Source organism: Phascolarctos cinereus, unplaced genomic scaffold (genome assembly GCF_003287225.1).
Source record: "Phascolarctos cinereus isolate Bilbo 61053 unplaced genomic scaffold, phaCin_HiC Scaffold_5;HRSCAF=322, whole genome shotgun sequence".
Taxonomy (NCBI): domain Eukaryota; kingdom Metazoa; phylum Chordata; class Mammalia; order Diprotodontia; family Phascolarctidae; genus Phascolarctos; species Phascolarctos cinereus.
In genome coordinates, this window is record NW_027555958.1 from 465,137,291 (window position 1) to 465,149,621 (window position 12,331).

At 47.8% G+C, this 12,331-nt stretch overlaps 1 protein-coding gene across 1 annotated transcript in view; it reads left to right on the plus strand.

Moving 5' to 3' along the window:
* Nucleotides 1–12,331, plus strand: part of ROR1 (receptor tyrosine kinase like orphan receptor 1) — a 375,033-nt gene that overhangs the window by 227,887 nt on the left and 134,815 nt on the right. The window lies entirely within an intron of this gene.

The following is a 12,331-nucleotide window of genomic DNA, read 5'->3' on the forward strand; positions in this document are numbered from 1 at the left end:
TTGTGTGTATGTGTATATTTGTGTATATGTATATGTGTGCTGCCGTGTGTGTGTATGTATGTATTTCTATATATATATAATATGTGTATATATATATACACGCATGTTTGTGTGGATATGTGTGTATTTGTGTATGTGTGCTACAGTATATGTGTTTATATATGTATAAAACGCATGTTTGTGTGTATATGTGTGTTTGTGCGTATGTGTATATGTGTTTGTATATATTGCATGTTTGTGTGCTTGTGTGTATGTTTTTATGGGTTTGTGTATATATGTGTGTTTGTGTGCATGTGTGTTTGTGTGTATATGTGCATATTTATGTGTATTTGTATGTGTTTGTGTATTTGTGTGTATGTGTATGTTTATGTGTGTTTGTCTATGTGTGTGCTGTTGTATGTGGAGGAGGAATGGTGTAGAATCATGGTAGGACATGTACAGGCAAGGCAGGCAGGTATGGGAGGATGGGCCGCCATCTTCTTCCATGGATATGCCCCTCCATTTCTGACCTCACTGATCTACCCACTAGATATGAAGCACAGCCCAGGTCCTGACAGTTACACCTTTTGATCAGTGACTTGTCAGATCTTCAGAGGACGAGGAAGTTGGGTAGAGAGCTAACATATTGGGTCAAAGTCATTATCTGGAGTTTTCAATGACAGTTGATCTGGTGCATTGTGATTGAATGTGAATAAATATGGAGACTCACACTCAGTCTCTGAAACTCAGCTTCACAAGACAGGCTACAAGGAGGTGTGACCAGATAACAGTTTGGGAGAAAATGATCTGGGGGCTTTAGTGGCCTGCAAGCTCAATATGAGTCAGCAGCAGGTTATGGAAGCCCAGAAAGGCTAATGAAATCTTCCATTGGCACCCCTACCCCCACCCAAACCAAGACAACAATAACCAAATAGTAGTATCTCACATTTTTATACTAATAACAATAATACTATAAGAACTATAGAATTATTGTAACTATTGTGGCATTATTATTATACTATCAGTCTATTAGTATAATATACTATAGGATTCTATATGGTGACTATAATACCCTACTATAATACTATAATGATGATGATAATATTAATAGTAACAGCTAACATTTATATGGTGCTTACTATTTGCCAGTCCTGTGCTAAGCACTTTATAAATAGTATCTCATTTGATCCTCAAAACAGCCCTGGGAAGTAGGTGCTGTTATTATTCTTATTTTACAGATGAGAAAACTGAGGCAAACAGAAAATAAGTGACTTGACCAGGGTGATGTAGCTAGTAAGTGTCCAAGCATGGGGTTGAATTCAGGTCTTCTCATGCTGGCACCCCAGCTACTGCCTCATCTGGAACCCCAAGTTGAGTTCTTCATGCCTCTTTTTAGGAAGGGCATGGACAAAGGGGAGAACACCTAAAGGAGGGTGAGGGGTCTGGAGGCCTGAGACCTTGGGGAGTGTCTTGAAGGCAGGAGAACTTCCTTCCTTTTTTCCTTTTTCCTTCCTTTCCTCCCTCCCTCCCTCCCTCCCTCCCTTCCTTCCTTCCTTCCTTCCTTCCTTCCTTCCTTCCTTCCTTCCTTCCTTCCTTCCTTCCTTCTTTTTTTCATATTGTCAGCTCTTAGATGCTTGTTGGGTTGAACAGAATTGGGTTAAATTGGGATGACTTACAGAAGGTGATGGTGTCATACAGAAGAGGGATTAGTCTGGCCCCAAGCAGGGGCTTCCCTAGGCCACCACCTAGAAAGAGATTTTAGCTTGGTGTAAAATATTTCCACCATTTGGGCTCTGCCCAGATGGAGCGAGCTGCCTCAGGGAGCAGCGGTTGCTCCTTCAGAGGTGGAGGCTGAATGAACACTTGTCACATCCCTAGGGCTGATGGATGCTTAGACTTTTATGTAGCAGACCCAGGAGTCCTGTGAACTCACACTAACTTGTGCACTTCCCTGAGGGTACTCCCTCCCTGCGCCCACAGAGGACAATGACCAGATAACAGAGTCTCTCATTTATAAAGCACTTTCAAGCTTCCAGAGGCCTCTCCTGACAACATCCATGTGAAGAGGCAGGCAGGGAGAGTATTATCATCTGTATTTTACAGATAAGGAAACTGAGGCCCAGAGAGGCTCCAGGAAGCCTGCCCTTCTTCCCTGACGCTCCAAGGATACATGTGTGTATGTACCCCATTTCAAATGTACATGTGACATACCCTTCCCAGACTTACCTTCCTTACCTCACTCATTACATTCTCCACAGCAGCTCAGCTGGATGACAAACCAGTACATGTATTAATCACCTCAATGCCAAGCATTGAGCTAAGCTGCGGTTATTCAAAGAAAGGTCAAAAGCAGCCGCAGCCCTCAGTGTAGAAACATGGCACAAATATACTGGAGACAGGAGAAAGTGAGATAATCACCAGAAGGAGGGCACCAGAATGAAGGCGGGCTGGGAAAGGCTCTCTGGAGAAGGGGGATTTTAACTGGGCCTTGAAGGAAAGACAAGGATGTATGTGCCTATGTAACTTCTACTGATTGGAAACCTCCAGGAGGGCAGTCAGGTGCCTCATGGTGTGGGTGGTGGATGTACTTATCTAAGTTTTGTGTCTCCTCAGGCCCCACTCTACGGAGGAAAGAGGCCTGGTTTTAGAGACAAGGGTCCTGGATTCACATCCCACACCTTCTGTTTCCTACCTCTGTGACACTGGACAATTTATTTCATCTCCCTGAGGATGAGATGAGATGGGAGGTCCCTTCCACCTCCATAGCTATGCTCTAGAATGTCAGCACTCTATACACAGTGAATACTTCATGAGTATTGAATGGATTCAGAACTTACCTGGCTTGTGTCATTTCCCTTTGGGCTCTTTTGGGTGATTGGATTTAGAATCTGACTGTAGTTGTTCAGTGGTTTCTTTGTGACCTTATTTGGCGTTTTCTTGGCAAAGACACTGAAATGGTTTGTCATTTCCTTCTCTACCTCATTTTACAGATGAGGAAACTGAGGCAAACAGGGTTAAGTGACTTGCACAGCTAGTAAGTTTCTGAGGCTGGATTTGAACTCAGATCTTCCTAACTCTAGGCCTGGCACTCCATTTACTGTTTCACCTAGCTTCCCACAGAATCTGAGGCAAAGTATTAATAACTGATAAGGACTTAGACTATGTCCCTTCTCTTAGTGACATTTACATTTTTAAAAGGACCTTCAGTCCAAAGGAAGGGATGATGGTGGTATTTCAGGCAGGGTAGCTCGAAAGATTTAGCCTGGCCTTTCAGTGTAGGGTCTGGTGGGCAGTTCTGGTCTGCCCCATAGATGATCTCAAGCACCCCACTCCTAACTACACAAGGCAACCTCGGAGCTAGCTTGACGCCACCCCGGTGAGCTGAGGACATAGAATACTGCATGGCTACTCGGACAGACTTCAAGGGTTCATGAACTTGAAAACAAAAATGAAACGTTTACTTCCACCAACCTCTAACTGAAAGTTAGCATTTCCTCCTATTATGAATTTTTTTAAAAACGCGTTATTTTGAGGCGAGGTCCATAGGCTTCCTCAGACTGCCAGTGGGCTCCTTGATACAAAAGCGGTTAAGAACTCCTGAACAGACCTGGATTTGAGCCCCACCCCCCACACTTAGCAGCTACAGACCAAAGAGCAGTTACTGTCCCTCTGTAAGCCTCCCTCCCACAGGTTGAGTGTTTGGAAACCTCATAGAAATGGGAGTAATTTCTTCTTACTTCCCTATTTTCTCTGGCTTTCAAACTCTCCCCCAGCATGTGGTGGGCACTTGATAAGTATTCGTTGACTGACTGGCTGATTATATAGTTCATCAGGGTTTTTAAGGCACCTTACAGGATGTACCTCACTTAATCTTAACAGCCCTGTGAGGTAGGTGCTATTAGTGGAAACTGAGGCTTGAGAGAGGTTGAGTGACTTTCCCAGAGTCCCACTCTAGAAGTGGCTTTGACAGGATTTGAATGCAGATCTTTCTGTATTCTACCCACTGGACCACCCAGCTACTTTATCCTGCACTCCCTCCGAGAGGAGAAAGCCAGGCAGCAGGTGGAATCTGGCCCCGGAGCTTCCTGGAGTAGCTGGGGGCTCCCCTTCTTCACCCTGAGCAGAAGCACAAAGCTTCCCTTGTCATGCAGACCCCTGAGGGCCTCAGTTATTGCCTTCAAATTTAGATTGAAAACTCTGAAAACAATCCCATCATTTGCTGGGGGGAATGCCTTTCGATCTAGCTGCCTGTTCCACCCATCCTCCTTCTCCCCTCTTCTCTCCCCTCTTCCCCTTCTCCCCTTTTCCACTTTTCCATCTCTGAATCTCCTGTGCCTTCTCTCTTCCCCCTTCTCTCTCTCCTTTCCTCTTCTCTGAATCCCCTTCCCCTTCTCTCTTCCCCCCCCTCCTTTCCTCTTCTCTCTATCCCCTTCCCCTTCTCTCTTCCCTTCTCTCTTCTCTGAATTCCCTTCCTCTTCTCTCTCCTCCTTCCTCATCTTGTCCCCCTTCCCCTCCCTCACCCCACCCTCCACCCCCACCTCCACTGAGCTTCCTTCAAGACTGTGCTTTCTGTTGGAGAAGGCCAGCCAGTAGCAGCAGGCAGTTACCTGATTATCCTTTCCAACAGGAAATGAAATTTAAAAGAGACACAGCCGGCCACCCGTGAAGAGCTGTTGAAAGCAGCGATTGATGAGGAAAAGAGGTGGTTTCTAAAGCAAATGGTTTAAGAGGAAAATAACGGAAGGAATGAGCTGATCTTCAGAATCCAGTAGTCATCTGACTGGTGACGAGGCACATGGCCAGGGAGCTGGCTGGGTTCCTGTCTCCCATTTTCAATCAAGTGGGGTCTTGAGGCCAGAAAGAACCTTAGAACCAACAGAGAATATTTGGCATGGGGAAGAACAGAATACAGAACGGAGACTGTTGGATCTGGACAGGACCTTAGTGTAAAAAATGTTGGAACCAAAAAGGAGTTCAGACCTTGGGATAGAAAATGTTAGTACAAGAAGAGAACTTGGAACATAGAACACAGAATGTGGAGTAGGGAGACAGCTTAGAGTGTACTCTAGACCGGGGTGATTATCACGGACTCCTCTGGAAGGCTGGTGAAGCCTATGGACCCCTCCCCAGAATAACTTTTTTAAACAATTGAAGGAAATGCTAAATTTCAATTAAAAGTTAGTTAAAAAAATATGTAGATATATACACAGATACATATATACACATATTCATATCTATATAAACACATATACACATTTATACATACATACATATATACACATAGGCATAATATACACAAACATGTACATTCATGCACACACATACATGAGTGCAGCATGCATGCATGCATGCATACATACATTCACACACACACACACACACACACACGCATTCCCCACCCAAGTTCACAGAACTCCTGAAACCTGTCCACAGACCCCTTGGGACTCAGATTAAAAACTCTTGCTCTTGACTCTTAGAGGTGGAAGCACAAACCTCTCATTTTACAAAGGAGAAAGCTGAGGACCCAGAAGGAGAAGGGCCTTTTCCTCCCTATTTTTGTCCCCATATTGGCTACCTTAGTAGGATGGTAGGAAGAACTTTGCATTTGGAGTCAGATGGTAGGGACTGGCATTCAAGCCTTCTGGATACCAGCTGGGTGACCTTGATTACATGGCTTCCCTTTGCTGGCTGACTGACGGCCTCCTCGTCTCTAACAGAAGGGAGTTAGACTGGATGAGCTCCAAGGTCACTGAGTGTAGCAGAAAGAAGGCTGGTCTTGGAATCAGGAGAGAAATAGGCTTAGACAGATCCCATCCCTTATACATAGTGCCCATGAGACCTTGGATGAGTCATTAGACTTCTTTGAAATTTAGCTTCCTCATCTGTAAAATGGGGATAATAATACCTTACTGGGTTCTTCTAAGGCTCAGATGAGATCATATTATGTAAAGTGCTTTGGAAATCTGAAAGGGCTCTGCAAATATTGTTGATCTTTCTCCTCTTATTATGTAAAGTATCTGGCAAACCTTAAAATTCTGCATAGATATCAGTTCTTGTTTTTCATTCTAGCTCTAAATCCTATGGTCCAGGACAGCCTGCAGTAGGTCTGTCTGATGTACAGTGATCCTCCCACGTCTTCCACATCATGACTTTCCCCATCGCAGTTTCAGTGTATCATAGGTTGGCATAAGAAATCAAACGGGACATTTGGGGGAGTTTTGTGTGAGCCACAGATGACACTTATAGGCCAGTAAACAATGCAGAAAAAGTTTAGAAACTCATAAGGCATAAAAGAAATGTGTAGTATTGTATAATGTCAACATATCTTATCTTTTAATACCATAACAATCAAGACTTCTCTGCTATGAAGAGAGGGTCAAGACATTTTACATGGATTTTCCAGATCACGGGGGCATTGCATTCCCAACCCCTGTGATGTGGAAGGGATAACTGTAATTCACCAGAACCAACCCTGCCTCTGGAGTCAGAGGTCATGGGTTCAAATCCCACTCTGGTGCTCACCACCTGTGTGGCCCTGGGTAAGTCATCTTTACGTCCCTTGTCATCAGTTTTCCCATCCATAAAATGAGTCTATTAGACTCAGGGTCCCTTGCAGCTCTAGATCTGGGCTCCAATGACCTTGCGAGAGTCACTCATCTCCCATGCACCTCAGTGTCCCCATCTGTTAAGTTAGAGAGTGGGATTAGATGACCTCTGAGGTCCCTCCCGCCCCCAGGCCTAGGGCTCTGTGCCTCCTCATTGTCTGGTCAGCAGAATCTGTCCTTGGTGCTGTCAGCCCATTCCTGCCTCCTTCTTCCTCTGCCTGAAAGCTCCTGGGGGAGGAATGAGCAGCCTCGGGTCACTCCAGGGAAGAGTCAGTCCAGGTGAGGTGCTTGCAGACCGCAGAGCTAGAAAGGGGAGCTGTTGGGGTGATTCTTTGAGTTCTCTGGTCCCTTCTGGATGCTCCGTCCTGAGAAAGGCCATTGGAAGCTGCAGGTCAGAGGGGCTCAGTGTGAGCAGGCGGGTCACCAGTGCTGGTCTGGCCCTTGGGCTTAAGCTTTTTATCTCTAATTGTAGGATAAAGGGCTTTGTCCTCACTGAGCAGAAGTTCTTGGCGTCGGGCCTTGGATGAACTTGGAGAAAAGGAGCCTGGGGCCGGAGTCAAGAGAGGAGACTCCAGCCATGGCCTGACCTTGACACTGGGTGACCTAGTAATTTCATGTCCTGGTCGTCCGCTCTGTCCCCTGTATAAGTATGGGCTTCCACTAGCTAGTCTCAATGTAAATCCTTGAAAAGTGAGCTGATCTCCCTAATGTTAGGGATACAGACTAGGGCTATGCTTTGCCAGGAACTCCCAGGTGAGGAAACGCCCTGGGCTGATGCAGATGGGCATCTTCTTTGCAAATTTTAGTCTTACAGAGTTGATGGGGCCTGCTGGGTGGTTAAGTGACTTGCCCAAGGTCATACAGTCAGTGTATGTGTTGGGTGGGGGCAGGGAGGAACTTGAATGCAGGGCTCCCTGGATCTGGGTCTGGCTCTCTACTGAGTCATTGTGCCTGCTTCTCCTTGTCATCATTATTGGTATTTTTCTCACCGCAGCCATTCTATGACTTCATTCTGTGAATGGGAAGGAAGGAGGGAAGGAAAAAGGAAGGAAGGGAAGGAGGAAGGAGGGAAGGAAGGAAGGAAGGAAAGAGGGAAGGAAGAAAGGGAGGGAGGGAGGAAGGAAGGAAGGGAGGAGGAAAAACATTTATTTAGCTATGTACAAGTAACAGTGCTACAGATACAGAAATGTAAGGTTTTATAATTAATAAACATATGAACAGTGTCTCCTTGAGGACAGCAGTTTCCTACTGATCCCAAGCTAGGATGAAGTGGCTCAGCTGGGCCATGACATCAGCCCGGGGCATCACCACTGCGGTTGGGAGGCTCCACTGAAGCTCTGCTTTGGAGGTGCCCAGTAGTGGTTTCACTCCTTTGATTTTCTGAATATTTCATGGCCTTGACACCTTGCTCCTGCTTTGGCATTAGAGGACCCCGGTTCAAATCCTGCATTTGTCCCTCCCTTTTTGCATGACCTTGTACAAGTCACTTGCCTGGCTGGGCCTCAGTTTCCTCATCTTTAAAATGAGGAGGTTGAAAGGCCTTTATGGTTCTAAATCTGTGATCCTATGAGCTACTTAACCGATCAACAAGCATTATTTATTAAGGACTCCTGTGTGCTGGAGACACAAATACACAAAATCAAACAGTCGCTGCAGGGGAGGATTTCACCTTCTCCAGTCCCTAATCCAATATTAGCCTCTGACCTGGGTCTCTGGGTTAGTGAGAGTTCTCCTTTTCTGCAAGCCCAAGACCCTGGCTCATTGCCCTCTGACCAACTGCCCCTCCTCTGCCCAAGTTTTCTTCACGGCCATGAGCGCTCCTAGGAAAGACCCCATTACTCCCTGGTCCTGGGGTGCCAGGAATATCCTGTGGCTTGACACCCAACCAGCCCTCCTACAACCCCACCCCCACCTCATTAAGCTCCTTGAGGATGAAACATCTGCTTTTTGATTTAATCCCCTCAGGGCTTCACATAGTGCCTGGCCCTCAGTAAATGCCTTTGGCTTTCATTCTTTCCTTCATTCAATGGACCCTAGTTGGGATGTTTTCAGGGCTGGTGTACCTTCATCAGCGCAGTCCCCACTTGAGAGAGTCTCTGCGTGGTGCGTGAGGGCGTGAGTCAGTGCTTAAGGCTCCACGAAGTGAACAGCGACTCAGCTGAAGCGGCACAAGGTCATTCCTTCTCATCCATGCTGGTGGCCTGGGCAGTGGCCCCAGCTCCTGTATCTCCATCATGGCAGCCAGTCAGAACCTTGGATGGTGTGTCTTTAACTCCTTAAGGTCTGGTAGGGTTCACAGTTGAAGTGTGCACTGCTTGGGAGCCGGGGGCATAGACACAGCTCCAGGGAGCTGAACAGTCATCAATGTCAGGCATATTCAATCTCAGAGCTGCTTGTCTCATCCTTTAGGACCTGGTTCAATCCCATCACTGACAGGATTGTCTAACTGGAGGTGTCTTTGTGGTGGGCTGTGACCCAACTGCTTTGTCCTTGACAGACTAAAGCAGAGCCCTGCTGAGTTTTCATCCACCTATAAGAGACTGATGGAACCATAGAAAGAATCCCAAGTGCCTAGCTTTGTGCCTCATCCTTTCAAACTACTCAGAGGGTATTTTATTAGGCTGTAGAAGTGGGGGGGGGAGAGACAGAGACAGAAACACAGGCAGAGACAGAGACACAGAGACAGAGAGAGACAGAGAGAGGAGAGAGAGACAGAGAGAGAGAGAGACAAAGAGGGGAGAGGAGAGAGAGAGGGGAGACAGAGACAGAGAGGGAGGGAGGGAGTGAGGGAGGGGAGAGAGAGACAAAGAGAGAGACACAGAGAGATGCAGAAAGAGACAGAGAGAAGAGTAGAAAAGAGAAGAGAGAGAGAGAGAGAGAAAGAGAAAGAGACAGAGAGAATGAGAGAGATACAGAAACAGAAACATAGAGACAGATAGACAGACAGAGAAAGACAGAGGGGTAAGAGAGACCAAGATTGTCTCACAGTGGTAGGGGTGGGGAGGCAGGAATGTTAACTTATAAAGTGACAGAGGGGGTGAAGAGAGTTCTACTGTAACTAATTCTTGCTCACGTGTGCTAAATGCAACTTCTGAAGGACTGAAAGTGCCCCTTCAAGGTCACTACCTTGGGGCAAAGGTCCAGTTGACCCTGTCCTAGTTATATGCCTCTACCTCTGACTTTGTAACTAGGAAATGTTTGTGCCCAGGGGAGGTGGCCCAGCCTTGGTGATCTGCTCCTTCAGTTCTGGAGTTTGAAGGAGTAGATGCAGGGTGGGAGTAGAGACAGCAAGGCAGTCAGGGACTTAGGGCAATGGTTTGAGGCTGATTCATTGTGTTGATTGGAGGCAAACAGTGAGACCAGATGGCAGAAGAATCCAGCCCTGCCTGCCACCCACAGTGGAAAGAGCCCAGGCTGTGGAGTCAGAAGCCTTGGATTCCAATTCCACTCGTCGTGCTTGCTACCTGTGTGATTGTGGGCAACTGCCTCATTTTCCTTCTCTGTACAACGAGAGAGTTGCCCTGGATGACGTTTGTCAGTATCTCCGCTCCCCCAACCGGCAGATTCTCTGGATTGTTTTATTCTTCCTAAGTGAGTCCTGCACTTTACTGTCTTGGTTGCCTGAGCAGGGCAAGAGCTGAGTGCCCTGGGACAGAGGGCTGGTTGCCACACCCCAGTGACAGCCCCAACTTACTCTGTCACTTTTCATCTTTCAAGGTGGAGGGCTGGGATGCCTGAGAGTCATCTGATAGATGCATTCCCAGCCCCCGTAATGGATTCTCTGTTAAGATTTAATGCTGTGCTGGGCTTTCTGGGATGAATTGTAGAGTCAGCAGAATATCATAACACAGAAACAACAAAAGGCCTGAGAGGATTCCGGGTGGGGAGGGCCGGTGGGCCCTGCTCAGAGTGGAAGGCTGGGGATCAGCCCCGTGTGCCCGTGAGCTGTGCAGATGGTGTGACCTTGCCAAGTGGGAGGCCTGGCCCACGCCGGGGCGTCAGGGAAGGGGAGCCTTCCTGCTGCCAGCTCTGGCCCCCTCGGCCAGGGCTGCTTCTGAAGCTGAAGCCCCCTGCCCTGGACGCCTCGTTCCCTTTGCTTTTTGTCAAGCTCCCTCCAGAGAAGGGGACCTCCGAAGAAGCAAGATAAGAGACTTGGACAGTGAAGAGGGAGGAAGGACGGGGGTGCTCGGGGCTGCTTTGTCTCCTAAGGGGTGATGACATCTGCAGGTGTTTGCTACTGGTGAATGAGCAGTAAGGCAGGGGAGCCACCTTAGCTCCACGGCCCCCTCTGTGCTGCTGGGGTGGGGGGTGGGCTTGCTAGAACTCGGGGCACCTAGACCCTTGGTCTTTCACCATCACCTTCCCTCGCCCCCACAGGCCTATAGGGGTTCATGTTAGTGCGAGTTGGGAACAGCGCTGCGTGCCGGCTCCTGGAAAGTGCAGACCCAGGTCTTCTGCCTCGGGGTCGGAGGGACCCCCTCTGGGCGGAGCAATCGAGCTGAGCAGTGTTTGGGCTTCTGTTCCTCTCCTCTGCACTCAGGCTGAAGATTTATCTCCTTCCTATCATGGGGCTCACTTTCTCTGCTCCCTGGGCACCGCTTTCAGCGATCCTGGCTAAGACGAGGAGCGTTCCTGGAGTCATACATACTAGCACTAGCCCTGAAATGGGCTCTTGCCTTCCTCTAGGCTGGCTTGGGTCCCAGGAGGCGTCTCCCCTGAGCGGTTCCTCCTGGCGAATCCCCTTCTGTGCCAGCAGTGCAAGGATGAGGGGGAAAGACAGACCAGGAGGCCCGTGGTCAGTGCCCGCAGGCGGCTCTGCTGGGCTGGAGGAGGGGTCGGGGTGAGAGAGCATTGAGTGTGAAGTTGGGGGACCTGGGTGCGAATCTCGGCTCTGCTAGTGACTAACAAGAAGTTTGGTTCTCTAGAGAGTGGCTGTGTGACCCTAGGCAAGTCACTTAACCTCATTGCCTAACAAAAACAGACAAAAAACGAAACTAGAGAGTGTGGGGAGGAAGGTGGCCAGGGAGGCCGTATGCTGCCTCCCGTTTGAGATTTAAACCAGCTGGTCTCCAAGCTTTCTTTCCATTCCAAATCCCATAAGCCTGAGTCATGAGTCCTATCATTTTGTGATTTTAATGTCCCACTCTTCTTCTTCTTTCAAATCATGTTCTTCTGGACTCAGGGGCCTTCTGGCTAAAAGCCAGGCCAGTCTAAGAAGCCTGCTGGATCTAAGATACTGTGCTAGGTTCTAGGGATCCAAACAGGCAAGACTCCCTGCCTTCAAGCGTCTTCCTTTCTCCTGGGGGATATAGTAGGTAAGCAAACAGAAGAGGGTCTGGACTTTGTGGGATCTCTTGGACTCTGCTGCCATCTTGATTCTTAAAGCCCTTCTGTTCCTTAAGTGGGAAATGAAGAGGATGTCCAGTTTCCCACAAGAAGGGAAGTGGAAAAGAAGCTGGTAAAATATGTAAAGAAGTTGACATTCACATAGGGCTTTACAACCCTCTAAGGTAGGTAGGTAGGTAGGTAGGTAGGTAGGTGGTAGTGCTAATTGACCAATCTACAAAGCACTTTCTGTACCATACCTCATTGAAGCCTCTGAACAACCCTGTGATACAGGGAGTATGGGCATTATTATCCCCATTTCAGATGAGAAAATTGAGGCTCAGGAAACCAGAAGAGGTTGTAAGTATACCATATTGACACATAGGATTTTCTTCCTTCACGTCCCGAAATCTCTTCTCTCT